Below are 16,322 nucleotides of genomic sequence, written 5' to 3'. Positions count from 1 at the left end.
CTGCATACCTGTGATTGTGACATTTTTGCTGCAGCCCTCTGCACCATGACCCCTACACTACCAACACACAGTGGACTCATTGAAATGAATGTGGAAGCTGTTCTTTGATAGAGTGCTAATGTAGGTACTGAACTAGTACATCCATTCTTCTTGTTGACCTGGATAAATGCCAGTTGCTGGTTTTGTTACTTAACTTTTTAAATGTCTGGTCACTACTTATTGATGAAAGGCCATTTATCTCTGCAGTATGCTATGTTGTAACTGCTGTATCTCTATTTTTGCGTTATTAGCAGGGCTATTTCTGTCTGCTGAGAAACATTTCCAACCATCTTGGTGAGATCTTTTCAATAAAGTCCATTTTGACTCATTTGTCATTGACAAATTGAGTTGCTTTCATACAGTCCAGTAGTTGTTGACAGACTGAAGTCATTTGGTCACTCTCTACTAAAACAAGCCCTAAAACAAATGTTTATTTATTGGTGGGATTCATGGCAACCCATAAATTATTTCACTGCTCCCTCCTGTGTCGCTTTTTTCAGTTATTCTTGGAGGACAGTTGTGAAAACATTGATAGTGACAACAGAGGAACAGAAGCTGCAGCCAGCTGACACCTCGGCCCTATAATGGAGATACAGTGTGAGGAGGAGGAGGAGAGTGTGTGCCACTGCTGACTTGTCACTGCAGCCCAGCAGGCTCATCCTGGTCCTGATTAATGGAGCTGTCTGCTGCGCCTCGCAGGGGAAGAGCAGGGCTGTTTTCTCATCGACTGAAGCCTGCGTTTATTTGCCCACAACAGATGGGCCCCCCGGGGCCCCTGGCTCGTTTGCACCTACCCTCCCTTATGTGCTCAGCGTCCTTCATCTTAATCAGTGAGCAGGTTCCTGAGCGCAGCCACCTCACCTACAGGTGACCTCTGTGACTTGTCCACCTTCCCAAAGTTACCAGATAGATTAAAGCAGCAGCTCACTATGTTATTCTCTGGTTCAGTATATATGTGTTGTTAAGACTTTTCTCTTTCGTCCTCGCTCTGCAGGAAGATGATGTACTGATGTACTGGCAAAACGACAGATCTGGTGTCATCTTGTAGGATGTTTGTTTACTTTTCTGCCACTCAGGCATTCAGATGCCAGTCATAGTTTGTGTTGGTTATATTTATGCTGCCACAGTACAGTTTCCTTAACATCTAAAAAGAGATATTAGTGCTTGTCTTCTCATTTCATGCCCACTCTGAAGGGTCGTCTTGGCATATTTTGGGGATTGTGTCTCTGTAAAACTGGGCAGCATTAGTGTAGAAATAATACATAATGATTTCATTAGTCAATTGGCAGAAAATAAATCAACTGTATTGATAACTGACAAACAGTTTTGAGAAAAAACTAGCCCAACATTTTCAATTCCAGGTTCTTAAATGTGAGGATTTGCCTGTTTTGTCTTTTCAATTATCTTTGCGTTTTGGATTGATGGTCAATGTGAAAACATCACGTCAGGCTCTGGCTATCCAAATAAATATCAGATTAATTGTAGGAAAGCACCAATCTGATCTGACTAGATTGGTATCACCGTGGATACTGACCATAATGTGACTGATCCACATAAAAAACAGTTTCTTTATTAGTGTTACCACTGTCGTTTACATTCATTCAGTCACTGCAGGTTGCTGTTTTCAGCGCCACAGTGACCCCTGACCCCAGGTCATCTCATGTTATCTTAAATAACAAATATTCCAAGGAGCTCCACACAATGATGTATAGAGCTTTTAAATTTGGGGGGAAAAGAGCACTGATATGAGATCAATACTTAGTATCTGCAGATATCTTGAGTTGAGTATGAGGAGAGAAACAGTTGGATTTGTGCATCCCCAAGTCATTGATAATGAAAATGATGGCTGCAACTAACAATTATTTTCATTATTGATTTAACCTGTTAATTATTTTCTGTTGTTTTGTCTATAAAATGTCAGAAAATGGTGAAAAATGTTGATCACTGTTTCCCAGATCTCAAGATGACGTCCTCAGATGTCTCATTTTATCCACAACCCAAAGATATTCAGTTTACTGTCATAGAAGACTAAAGAAACCAGAAAATATTCACATTTGAGAAGCTGGAATCAGAGAATTTGGACTTTTTTTTTGTTTCTTTGTCGAACAGAAAGAAGAAAGAAAACTAGTAAATATTCACATTTTAGAGGCCAGAACTTTTTTAAAACGGTACTTCTTTTTTTTTACTGTGTTAATCAACTAATTGCCTCAGCTCGTATAACGTATACATCGTTAGTGCTCACAGAGTTTTAGCTCTTTCCACCATATGCAATTATAATATGTAATCTATGGCTGACAACTCTCCAGAGGATTAAAGTTTCAGGAGCGGCTCAGACAGTAACAGCTTTGGGTCAAGAAGTTGGACATGAGTAGCAGGTGGTTCAGCCAAACACTGCAAAAGTAGAAGTTATACAGCCCGGTCACCGACGATGAAACGTTTAGTTTTCCATGATTTCAACCTTCAATCACAGTTTTCAGTGCAGTGAGGTTTTTTTTTGTGCCAGAATGTTTTCTTTTTCTGTCTGGTCTGAATAAAATAATGCATTTGTACTTTGTTCTGCCAAATCAGACAAATGCAGCACCAGACTGAAAAATGCCTCGTCCCAGAAGTCTTTCATTCACGCAGCAGATTGTCATTATGTGTCTGAGATTCACGATAAATTCTACCATCTTGGAGGAAGAAGACAGTTTCGAAAACTCCCTGTTAATTGTTACAAATGTACGAATCGAGTCCCTTTTGTTTAATCCTCAGATTTCAAGAATTTGAACATTTCTTTTTTCCTCCTCTCTCCGCTGTGGTGACATTGGACATTGTTTCCTCTTCCTGCTGATGGCTGTTGTTCTTTTCACTATCAGGGACAAGCAGGACGGGACTTTTTCAGTTGCTGCTGATTCACCACAGATTAGATTGCTGTCCCCAAGCATGAGATTGCTTGGTTTCACTCTAACATAACACGAAGCATAGTACGAAATATAATGCCAGCCTACTGTTGTGACCAAAGATCATGAAGAAAAGGCTTTTTGATGTCATATAACTGGTCTTTACATTGATACAAGACTGTGTCCAAAGCATTTGTGACAGATTTAGCGAAACCCTGAGAGCTGACATTCGTTCCATGATCACATTTAGTAATAGCTTCCTTCCCCTGATTATTTTCCCTGGAAGTTGAACTCTTGCTCCTCTCTGACTGACCTAGGCACTTTTTCTACTTAGTAAAAACAGATGTTTCATTCGGGAGAATTAGATTAGATCTTCTAATGTAAACTCATTTAAGGATTAAGAATGATAGAGAGGAGTTGATCCTGCTCTGCAAAGCTCTTTCCCTTCACTGTTCACTTGCTTTCAGTCCTGCCTCCTGGTTTTTTTTTTTCTGCAGCACACATCTGAAGTATTGTCACAACTTTCTTAACACCTCCTTTTTTCGCTTTATATTGCCAGGTGGTTAGACTGAAAAATGTCACAAGGGCAGGAGGAAGCATCTTAGCGTCTTCAAATCCAGCAGATTTTCACACCTCTGACACTGCCATTTGGCATCCACTAAATTCAGGGGACAGGATTAACTGACCATTGGCTAACCCTACTGTTAATGTTGCTACGCTTGTTAACCTCGCTGCCATTTACAATCATGGATTTGCCACACTACCTTTTTAAACAATGGCTCCTTGATTTCAGACAGACAAAAGCAGGCTTCTCGTTTTATAGCCCGTGACTGTCAATTTTGCCGACTGAAATGACGGCTCTTATCGCTAAAGGTAGCCGGCTAATTAAGCCCCACATCAGCTCCACAGTTGGTTGAAAACATTGTCTCCGGCAGACTTTTTAATGTTTCAAGCTGACTCATTTTAAAGGTAAAAGGCTTGGTTGATAATTAATGTAGATGACATGGAAATGAAGAAACAGCATTGTTCTCATAGAGCTATTTAGACCATAGTGCTATAGATAAAGAGTAAGATGAGGAAAAATGTAAGAGCTGACTCATATTCAGTAGTAGAAGAAGTACTCAGATATAATGTAAAAATACTCCATTATAAGTAAAAGTTCTGCATGAAAAATCCTACTAAAGTACATAAGTATTAGCAGTAAACTGTAGTTAAAGTAGTGGTTTGGTCCCTCTGACTGATATATTATTATATATGACATCATTAGATTATTAATACTGAAGCATCAGTGTTAGAGCAGCATGTTACTGTTGTAGCTGCTGGACGTTATATTATACCAGCAAGGCAAAGGTTAATGTAGATTAATGCCTTATTGTTCATGTTTTGAAATTGTATTTTTTTCACTTTTAACATAACAAGAGTAAAGCAACACTACCACTCATGATAATTTGGTTAGGGTTGATGCAGTGTAAACATCCCTGTATATCCAATAAAGAGCCAAATAGAGCTGCTAACATTATTAGCATCTATAAACGGCTTCCACACAGTTGGGAAATACTACACAGTGGATATGTTATTGTGACGGTAGCTTTTTTTTAAGTAACTTGTAACCCCAGGATGTATAAAACGCTCCTTGGCCTTGTAACACTGAGTTAGGTTATTTCTATAGTTAGCAAGCTAAATAGCCACAAGCTAACAGACTCGGCAGATAAAAATAAATCCATTCTTTACACATTTGCTCTTGTATGTTTGGTTTTTTAAAGCCTTAAAAAAAAGACCCTCAGACCCTTTAAATGCCAAGTATCTCTCTTACTACAGCCCCAACATGTGGAGAAATCCAAAGCTTGACACACTTTTCGTGCCTAGTTACAGTTGCTAAGCTATGATTGGACAATCTGTGTTCAAGGGAGGGATTTAGATAACGGTCAATTAAGGAAAAAAAAAAAAAAAAAAAAAAAAAACTCGCTCGTACATGCCTTTGTACACCTCATTCTTTTGTGATCATGAATGGTGCTCGCAGCTGATCAGATGGCTTGTTGTCTTTGTCTGTAATGCCCTCACATGGTATTCCAGCCTACCTCCGTTTAATCTCTTTGGGCCTAAGCCAACTCTAAATGCACAGATCGTCTCTTTTCAGAGAGACAGCAGTGTCAGCAGGGCTGTGCTTCTCCGCTGAGCCCCCGAGCAGACCCCTGGGTCCCTGTCTCCCATGCCCTGAAAAGGAGGTTGAACCTGTGGGACTGACGCGCTAAAGTGGCCTGGTACTCATCAGCCGCTGGAGGTGTTTTGTCTAAAGCTTTTTCATTCATTTACTCTTCTGTGGAAGTGTGCCTTTAACATTAAACAAGCAAGGGCCGACGTGTAAATATTTAGCCTTCCATGTTTGAGAGAGTTCAAAGGCGGCCGACGAAATGAATGAGGGACCTTCTCCGACTTGGACGTGTAGCCCAGATAAAAAGAAGTTGAATTGAATGTCCGCAAAGAAATTTCACAGCTAAACCTACATTTTCATTGTGAAAAAGGGGGGCAGCAATTAATCACAAACACGCTAATGTAGGATAGAGGACACAGGAGCTTCCAGTTTCACACGTCCCTAGAGTTTCCCACCGCAGTTGTTGATTAATGCGGTGCCTCTGATTTTTAAACCAGAGGATCCGCCATCCTGTAAAGTCGGGTTACTCATTGCTTGTTACTCAAAGCGACAGTGAAAGTGGAACAACGTCAAGGGCCAGAGCTCTGGGTGAAAGGTCACGGCCGAAGCAGGTCGAAAGGTCATTCCGGCCATGAGCACGTTCACTGTCCAGACAATCCGGTCTGAGGTGTCATGACCCTTTATAAAGTGTGGGAGCTGTGTGAGAGGAACAGTTAGTTATGCAATTACGACTTCCTCATTTTGACTCCTATTTTTCCTGTTTAGTAATCTGAAGTTTACTGTAAGTTATTGTCATTTGTCATGTGAAACATTGGTGCCTTTCATTGACCACTGCGGGAAAAATTTCATGCCCGTACAGTTTTCTTTTCATTGCTTCTTTCTTTCTTCAGCGTGCAGACCTTCAGCCGCTGCGCCTCGAGGACACAAAAGCTACACAAAAGTCCCTGTGACGTTTAGATGAGTCAGATATATCTTCATTATCTACAGAATCAGATGGTTTATGGTTCACAGTTGGGCCAATCAGATGAACTGACATCAAGGAAAATCACAATAAAAAAAAGGCACTGAATTCACAAAGTTTGAACTGAATCCAACTGAATGACATTTCTCCGTCTCTGTCAGGAACCAACCAGGAATTAAGAAGTAGAGGGACCCAAATCAATTTTTTTGGCCTGATTTCCTGAGAATGATAATGGTGTCATTCTTACAGCAGGAAATAAACACTCTCCCATCAGAGTGCTAATGTGAGGGCCGGTTGTTCACTTATTGGATTTGTGCGGGGATGTTTCTTAATGACTGGAAGTGGAGATGAAAGAAAAATAAGCAGGGTGAAATTCCATGAATGTCATTGAGAACAGTCGGCCTTATATCACCATGGGCGAGCATGACGAGCAGCCCGTATAGTAATCATATGCCTCCTCCAACTATATGTATCTACTGTGTCATATAACGATTTCACACAAATGTACTCATTTTTCAGAGGAAGTCTGAAAGGAAGTAAAGCAGTTTATCAAATTAGGTTACGACCCAGTTTGACCATAAAATGACCTGAAATCACCTTTTTAAAGGTGTCTGTTTAAAATGAAGGAGAGTCTGGCGTCCCGCTCACTGTTCATGAATTGATACTTGCTTTGTTTTGACTGGAGCTGCAACAATGAATCAATTAGTCGATTGACAGAGAATTAATTGGCAGCTATTTTTATAATCAAATAATTGTTTATCATTTTTCAAGCAACTCTTCTCAATATTTTCTGGTTCCAGCTTCTCATATGTGATGATTTTGTGTTTTTCTTTGACATATATGACAGTGAATTTAATATTTTAAGGTTTTTTTGACTGTTAGTGAGACAAAACAAGCCGATTAAAGACACCACTGTGGCCTCTAAGAAATTGTGAATGCAGTTTTTTCACATTTTATTCACTAAACAATTAATTGAGAAAATAATCAACAGATTAATAGATGTTGACAATGGCTGTTAGCTGCTGCTCTGGTTGTAACCCCCCCTCCTCCCCCTCGTGTGTTGTTTTGGCAGTTCAAGCATCATGTGCGCATCAAAGTTCAGTTGTGTCCCATTCTCCTCATTGCCCGGAGGAGGCTGTAAAGACTTCACTGAAAAGTGTTAATTATTTGTTTTGATGCTTGTGTAAACTATTCATATTCAAGGTTTTGACCCTTGACCCCCATAAAGTCACAGAAAGGTTAGTGACATGGTTTGACCAGAGTCAAAGTCACTTTGAGTAAAGCTTTGCTGTTGCACTCTCTGAATTTTTGCCTGGTTTATTTATTGTTTATGAGGCGGTTGTATAGAGCTGGGTTTCAATACCAGTTCCTGAACGATATTTTTTTCTTTACCAATTCAATAAAATCCATTTTAACAAAAAGAAAATTACACCAGTACAAATCTTTAGTTTTATTTTCAGCTCCTTGGCATTTTTACACACTTAAAGCAGTTTTATAACATAAAAATATAAACCTATTTACTACAATCACTCTCATACTGTTGACACCATCAAGCTAATCTTAGCACGACAAACACTTCAACCTTTTATCACTTTGCTTTATGATCGTTGTTTTGTGTAGTATATATTGTCAGTTAATGCTAGTCGGGTTAACGGCTCAAAACGTAGCAAGTGGAGGCGGCAGCAGCATCTACAGCGGCGTCATCAGTAACAGGAAGTTTGACCAAAAGACGTAACCTGCAGGCAAAACAAGACGGTTCAGCAGCTGGCAAATCGCTGCAAAGGTAGCAAAGCAGTCTCTATGTGACATAACAACACAGGAGTCCACAGGTAATGTTAGCTAGCGTTAGCAGAGCCTCACAAGACGCTGTTGTCAGCCTTTCATCAGCTGCTGAACCGCCGCTGTTTTGATGTCGAATGATAGGCGATATCATCATCTTGGATATTTTAATACAGCTTCGTCTTGTCTTACCTGCAGGTTACGTGTTTTGGTCAAACTTCCTGTTACTGCTGCTGTTTATGATAAGAAGCTACAGCCAAATTATCCAGACAGCTCTGCTCCTGTTAGGTATCGAAATTTGGTACCAACTGAGTAGAATATTTTTGATACCAGGTAGTATTGAAGCGATTTGGTTGGTGCCATAAAAGCATTGAAGTTCAGTTCCCAGCCTTACTGTTGTAATACAGTGGCTGCTGTCAGTTACACCACAAACCTCACAGATCTTACTGGTTAGTTGCATTACTGTCCTGTGATGAGCTATCACATTTGACATCGTTAGCATTTCAATAAAATGAATTATGTAACAGAAATTTTCAAAAATTGGATCCTTCATAAATCTTAAATGCAATTCGCTCACACATTCCCACAAATCTTTTCATTTTCAAAATAGTTTAAGTTAATAAGAGACTCTTGAGAGTCGGATAAATGAAAGAAGCACAAGAACGCAGTTTTTGGCTTGGAAATGGACGACCCTGTTCAACTTGTTAGTTTGCATGTACCTTGGATTAAGCATGTTTGAGCAGCTTTCTCCTGCTCTTCTGTTGATTAGGGTGACTGACTTTCATGACTCAGATGTAATCATGTATTTTACTGTTACTGTAATTACGTGTCAGACTTTCGTAAAGGTCTGATATGTCAGCTTCGGTGCTTAATAAGAAGGAAGTAGCTCAAAAAGGATTCCTTATATCAGCCAGAGTCCGTCTTTTAAGTCATTTACAGCCAAATTTCATGGATTTTGTATGTGATTGTCATTACACAGTATTTTAAACCTCACATGACCAACTGCAATCACACAATCGTCTTAAATCTCCTAAACATGGGAATATTTCCACCATCCATCCTAGATGACATGAATGCTGCATAGTTTTATTGAGGAACACTTCATTAAACAAATAAAACTACAATACAAGGTGAGTTTGTCAGACTACCCATTGAGTCAGAATAGAGTGATTCAGACCAATGAAAGATGCACAAAACGACTTCTAACAATCTTGATAAGATCATAAATGACAATTATGAGAAAATTCTGGAAACGTGTGTTTCGAGCACACTGATGCTTAGAAAGGGAAGGTGGTGAAGTAGATTACACTGCAGAAATAATTCGGGAAGTTTTTTTTTTTTTTTGGACATTTAGTTCCTTTTTTCTCATTTTGAAACTGGAATGTTATTGTATCTGATGAGAATCCAAGCTGATCACAGCTGTTGTGCTACGTACTTACTGTGACCTCTCAACTCTCAGGGCGTTAGTGTTTGATACAGATTCAGTCTGGAGTGTCAATTTAAGAACAGTTTATGCTGTTTTTTCTGCAGAAAGCTCTATCAGGTTGAATTTGGCTTCAGAAGACAGAACAAACTGTCTCGGTGGAGTGTGCATGCTTCAGTTTGAATATTGGTTGAGCTGTCACGCAGCGTTAAAATTAAATGTGGATCAGTAAGTAGATTTATGTTAGAAAACCCCAAACAACAAAACAAGCATTCATACATTGTTCATCTGCTGCAGTCTGCAGGAATACACAAGCACGGTCACATTTTCTGTTTCATTAGAGGCAGCGTAAGTGATCTGAAGAGAACGAGTGGATGAGGGGTTTCTCATCGTTTTTAAACCTCTCAAGTAGTTTCACTTTTTAAATCTCAGAGAGCTCGCTGTGTGTTGTGTATCTCCGAAATGAGTCGCGCGAGCCAAGTTTCTGCCCGAGTTCCTGCGTTTCCAGAGGTTTCATGAAGGACGATCATTGTTTTAATTAAAGCCATTTGAGCATCGTAAGTTCTCAAGGCTGAATGCGCCTGTCTTACTCGTCTTTGTCCTCGCTCCTTCAGAGGGGGGAAAAAAAGAGAAGAACGGGTGACCATTCATTCTGGATCTGCACCTGTTGAGTGGAGCGTACGTCTTTCCCGTTTTACGTCTTGAATTTACAGCCCTCAGCTGGAGGGACGACCTTTCACTCCGCCTCTATGGGAGAGCCACAGCAGCTGTGATGACTTCACTGGCTCCTTGTGTAAAAATACATTGAGGAGAGGCTCTCTGTGCACCTTGAACCTGATAGCAGCCTGATTTGACACGGCGCTTCCATCAGCTGTTAGCTTCTATCTCATTGAACCTTTTTCAAAGAAATAAAAAAAGGTTGCATTCATGTCTCCTTGTGCTTGTGTTGTGGTCTCATTTGTATCCATTCATTCGACTCAAAGAGGAGGCAGGAAGAGACCACTAAAATGCCCCCACGCTTTCAGATGTGTGGTCCAAGGCAACAGAAAATGGACTAATACTTTTTTTATGAGGCTAGCAGCTGTGTGAAGAGAAACATTAGCAACGCTGACTCATTACAAAGAGTAGCTGAAAAGTCCCTGCCAATTTATTTCTGTTTTGGCAGTGAAAGAAGCAATGTAGCACACTTCCACTGGATAACAGCGTGTCAGTATGAGAAGAAATCTCAGCTTTGTAAATGGATGATTTTAGGAAGTGCCCCATTACCCGGCAGCTCCTCTTGCCTGCTGGCTTTCCTCTGGAGCAGCTGTCGGTCAGCGTGTCAGTGGGTAATCTCTGAAATACAGATTGCTAATGAGCCTGGAGCTCTTGAAGAAGGCCTGGCCCTGCACTCGGCATCACACAGCGCTAAGTGATGAGGTTGCCCTGCTGCATCCGGAGGATGAGGAAGGATAGTTTGGGTCGTCTGAAGATCACGTATGTCACACAGATTCTGTCTGGCTTTGCTGACTGAGTGTGCGTGAATCTCCAGGACTCACAGAGGTGGTCCAGGTCAGACCTTTAACGCCCCTCCAGGATTATCTCTGCCGATAGTTGGCCTCGTGTTTGTCAGTGCGAGGTCAAGAGGTTTTTGGGTAATAAGCTTGTTGTCGATGAAAGATGGGTCGCAGATCATGGTCGGAGAAGCCGGCCAGCCGCTGCGTGCATCGACGCTGCGGCACATTCCTCCCGGTTCACGTTACGACGGAGATGCGAGGCAGCTGGACTTCGACGAGTTTAGTAACCAGTGACTCAAAGGGGCTGACTTTGCTTTCATTCAAATAGTTAGAGGCAGCTCATTGCAGATCGCATATCCTGCCCAATCCTCCATCACCCAATGAGGTCAAATTATTGGGGTGAAGAAGTTACTTTATATACTTTAATTTACTTTAATTTGCATCAGGATGTAACTGCTGTACATCTGATCTTTGATTGGGTTTAAAGGAAAAGTGATATTCTATATTTTTATTATCGAGTCTCAATAAAAGACCAAAACCAACAAAGTGTTTGTCACTAAAATCGATCGTTCTGGATAAAGTCGTAAATCTTTAAAAACGGGTCACAAATATATAGTTTCATTTTTAAAAAAAGGTTAAAAGAAATCCTGACAGACATCACTCCAACAAGAGAATAAAGTGCTTTTATTGGGACTATTTTCAGCTGCGGATTAAGCCGGATGGCGTATGTACAGTAGGATCGGCTCAAAATAAACTACAGTGCTCACAGTTATGGTAATGAACAGTGCAACAGTGTGTGGCTCACTCACTGGATAAGAAAAGGCCATATCAGGCTTTGACTACACAGATAATACTTGGATCAATTCATTGTTGGTTTCAGTCAAAATATAGAATATCACCAGACTTATCCTTTTAAATTTTACTTCTAAAATAAGTTGCATCCATGTGTGAACAATTAAAATAGACATAACAAAAAGGAGATGTGGTGAACAAACAAGTCAAAAATAATAATTTATAGGTTATTTCTTGCTTGGATGTTGGATGTTGATCCCTAAATTGTTGCCTCTAACATCAGTCTGATATCAGAGCATTAGAGCTGGCCTTTGTGGACTGCAGCCAACCAGCTCTCTGTGTGACCTATTGTAGACGAGACTATCCCTTCAAGCGCCGCTGTTATCAAGTGACTGGCCTGGTTTAATCAACATCAGATGAAATGGGTTTTCCCACAGTGAACCAAAGTCATTGTGGGAAATGTCATGCGAGCTCCCCTGCATACCTCTGTGTTTTAGCAGTTTGCTCTGCTGCTTATCATGTATAAATAGCAAAGGGCTGCATAAATGAAAGTGCAACACACACACACCACCCAGGTTCAGATTTGAGTGTGTAGCGCCTGCCTGTCCGTAAGAGCAGCAGCAATACTGTAAAGGTACATGTGAGCGGATTCCATCTCTGTGTGCCAGTTTTAGCCGAGCCGCGCTCAGATACCAAACCTCCACAAATAGGGTGAGTCACGTGAGGGAGGCAGCGGGGCATGATGCCAGTTGGGTCGTGTTGGTTACAGCCTCGCCCACATTCCTTTTAATACTCTGTCAGCCCCCTGGAAATACATTTCCTGTGACACGTGGCTTCCCAGCTTTTACAGCCACTCAGCTTCCCTAGAAGTCAACCTCTGTGTGAACCATTTAATGCCCTTATAATGCACATGGGACTGTGATGGAAGCACCAAATATGTCAGCAGTAAAAAGACACATAGCAGGAGTTCCTCTGCTGTTTAACCATTTGGAGATATACTGTATGAGGCTGATTGTTTTCAGGATGTATTGATGTATTGTTTTTCACTGAATTCCACTGATTTTTACACATTTACAAGCTCAGTTTACTCATCACGAGTAGTCATACTCAGCCTGTGAATACAATCGTATAACGTCCTCCGTGATGATGTCATGAGGGTTATCTCAGTTTGGGCTTGACTGAAATTTTCGACAGAATGCCCGCATGACAAACCGCAGGTGTGGGAGTTGAAAGACATGGGTATTTAGTGATATCTTCAGACAGACTTTGTGCAAGTTTATCTGCTTCAGTTCAGCTTCTAACTGAACTCACCAGAAACTCCAGTTCTTTCTGTTATTTCTCTCCAGTCTCTCATCTTTTTCCTTCTCGTATCTGTACGATTATGAAGTTTTCAACTCGAGCCGGAGTGTCTTTGCATCAATTCGCTCTGGCTCAGGTGAAAAAAACTTGCTTTGGATTCTGTCTGAACACACAGTAGGAGGCAGGGAGGGTTCAATGAAAGATGCTTTTGAGTTGCATTATGGGAACTGTAGGATCCAGTGTTTTTAGAGGAAGCTAGGGACTAAAAGTCAGGATATCTCAGCCTCTACTGCTTCAATGTTGATCTTTGTATTTTTCTAAATCTGTCTCTCACAAATCCACCAACTTTATGGATGATGGAGTACACCTTTAAAGGAGCAGATCTTTTTTTAACTTGACTTCATGTCCCTTTGAACCCAAAAGTTGGTTCTTCTTCTCACTACAAAAGACTCTGATCACTGCAGTTAACAATAAACAAGGTTATTTTGTGACAAGCATATAGAAAACTCTCGCAGTAATATGAGCAGCTGATAAAAATAAAAATAATTAGCCTTTTGCTGATGTCACCCTCCTACCATGTTTACATCTGACATTTAGTGTATCAGTTTTGATAGATGACTCTCAGGCTTGATATTAGGTTAAAATATGGGCGTGTGTGTGTGTGTGTGACGTATGTCTAGGTTAATTATGGAAGACCCCTTCATGCAAAAATAGCTCATTAATGTGTAAAACATCCTGACAGGACATGTAATGAATTAGTTTTTCCACTTGCAAGCAAGCAAGGTGATGTCCTCAGGTGTTTGTGTGTGTTTTTTTTTTTAAACAACCTACTCAAACGTGACTCAACACCTTTACCATATGACGAGTTTTGCATACACACACTCCAGAGTGACTTTCCCCAACAGACGTACACATATAACATTAGGTGCAGCGACAGGAAGTGGAGGAGGACTTAAGCAGTCACAGAAATATTCAAGTTGAAAGCAGCACTGTCCGTTACACTATCTTTGAAATGCTTACCTTAACTTAACCTCCTCTACACAGCTGTGTGGTTTACACCCTGGATAAAGTTAATCTATGTGTCTAATTCAAGAAAAATCCTACTTTATTTGGAGCCGTCTGATCCCTCACTGTGCTTTGACTTGCTGGTTTTCAGCAAGTGTACATTGAAACTACAACCTTATTTAATAGGCGTCCTTTTGTTTATACCCTTTTCTTGTGTAAATTCATTGTTGTACTCTAAAAGGTGGGCGAATATATGTGCGTTCATCTGAATTTCATAGCAATTTTAAAACTAAACTCATAGTGAAAGGGGCGGCTCATTTGCAGAGTTGAAAGTTTTTCTTGATAACCGAAAGTTTGTTCACACACAGTCATATCACAAGTTTACCATGTCCTTTTCCCCTTTGTCTGATTTTGCAGGGGTGGTGGTGGAGAGTGTTGCAGACCCTCATGTAGTCCTATGTCTTACTGCAGCTGTTGCACTCACAGAGGACCGAAGATACTGATCTGAATGGGAAGGATGCAAAGGTGGAAGCAGTGTTGGATTCGGTTTCACTGCGTCTTAATGGAACACACACACACACACACACACACACACACAGACACACACAGAGACACACACACACAGGCTGCATGGTTTTTTAATACTATCTACTTCCCCTTTCTTTGAGAGGACACAGATACACCCTGAATGGGCCCCTATGCTGCTCTACATTGTGGTTGGGAAGTACCTAGTGTTACAACTGTCATGCTGGTCTGCTTAAAGGGACAGTACTGTCTTTTTTTTAATATGCACTATTACTCCTCTCAGGTCTTGTCAGTTACAGCAACACAGTTGGATCTTTTATTTTGTAGGCTTAAATCTGAGGGAGCAATTTGTCTTTTTCTTATTATATATAGCAGAATTTATTGACGCTAGTGCTCTGAACTTCACATAAACTCACTTAAAAAAGAAAGTAAATGAGGTGAACCTATTGGGATTTCTTCTCATGCTCTTGTGAAAAAGAAATAGAGAAGTATTTCCAAATTCTTGCAACGTGACAAATCTATAATTGTTAGAGTCATGAGAGTAAGTTGTTCAAACACATACAGTAGAAGTGTACAGTAAGAGGAATGGAATTTGTTTTGCGTTAATCTCTAAAAAAAACATACTTGCATATACTTTGTGCACGTTTGTGTGGGCACGTTACGCTGTTGAATGTTTTGAAAATGCGGCACACTTGTCTGAATAAAAAAATTTTCAGTCTGGCAGATATTTATGAAGCTGTGTGTTTTTCTTAGTGTCCAACCAGCGAGTGAAGTGTGCTCATTACTCTGAAGCCAGTCCCTGGTGTTCTGCATCACTGCCTCCTGTTTACAGCTGCAGAGAGTGAAAGCGTTTAATCTATGTATGAGCTCCTCACACTTTTCACAGGGGTCATTTACACACACATAAGACATTGTATCTGTACTATTACAAAATCCTAACCACAAACAGAGGTATCGCTTTAAGAATTCAGTGTTGTCCTGCAGTTTTCTAACCTGACTCACAGCTGATTTGGCTCAGTTAAGTCTATTTGAATTACTCACTTGGACCTGTAAAACCTTCATAGTTTTGGCAATTGTTGCTACAACTAATAACGGTTTACTTACCAGAGAAATAGCTGAGGAGGGCAGCAATATTTGGTGAAAAGAAACACAAGCGGTCAGGTGATCGGTTTTAAACCAACCTCTGGTTAAAAGGACGGGTTACGCTCAAAAAGAACTAGTTTTTCCGACCACGTTGGAAGACAAAGGTGTTTTATAGCCGTTTAAAGCGTTGATCATCATGATGAGAGACGTGATTACCGTTAAAGTGTGTGGATAACCACACATTTCCAGACGGTTTCTCCTCGAAGGCATTCATGGTGTGTGCACTCGTTTGTACACACGTAAAGTGCCAAAAATAGTTACGTGAACTTGAGACAAAAGTTCAAAGTCTGATTAGTTTCCCACCTCTGCACACCTGGCCAATAGTTGCGTGAAGTGGGCGCGAATGTCAAATTATCGGTTTCGGAAAGTTATAAAAAAATTGTTGGACACTCACCTACACTTCTGACATCTGAAAGGTGTGGGAACAGAGGGTTTCTGAAGCTGTTCGACCATCTGGCAAGCACTTCTGTCGAAGCGCAGGGCTCCAGGCATAAAACCGTACACCATCTCCTCTTCACACTGTCTGTGTACAGACTTGGGCAAGTAAAACTCCTTGTAGGATTGTTCACCCACTCATGTAGTTGACGAAAGCAGGAAAAGCCGCATGTCATTGTGAAACCTTTTAAGAATGGCTACAATTTTACAGCACAAGTGTTTTATTCTTCCTGCCTGCTTGTTATTTTTGTCTTTTATAGATGCTTCTTAAAAGAGGCAGAAGAGGAAGTGACAGACTAACATGTTCAATTTCAAACATTGAATTTGCAGTGCACTGCATTGTGCCAAATTTTGAGAAGCACCGGATCCTTGAGACAATTTTTTGGTTCTTGGG

At 40.6% G+C, this 16,322-nt stretch overlaps 1 long non-coding RNA gene across 1 annotated transcript; it reads left to right on the top strand.

The window, feature by feature from the left end:
* Nucleotides 1-8,946: 8,946 nt before the first annotated feature.
* LOC137173076 (uncharacterized) lies at nucleotides 8,947-15,073 on the top strand. The gene is made up of 2 exons (XR_010925102.1): nucleotides 8,947-10,709; nucleotides 14,243-15,073. It is a non-coding gene; the product is annotated as an uncharacterized lncRNA (long non-coding RNA).
* The last annotated feature ends 1,249 nt before the right edge of the window (nucleotides 15,074-16,322 follow it).

This window comes from Thunnus thynnus, chromosome 21 (genome assembly GCF_963924715.1).
Source record: "Thunnus thynnus chromosome 21, fThuThy2.1, whole genome shotgun sequence".
Lineage (NCBI taxonomy): Eukaryota > Metazoa > Chordata > Actinopteri > Scombriformes > Scombridae > Thunnus > Thunnus thynnus.
This window is presented reverse-complemented; position numbering and strand designations above follow the sequence as displayed.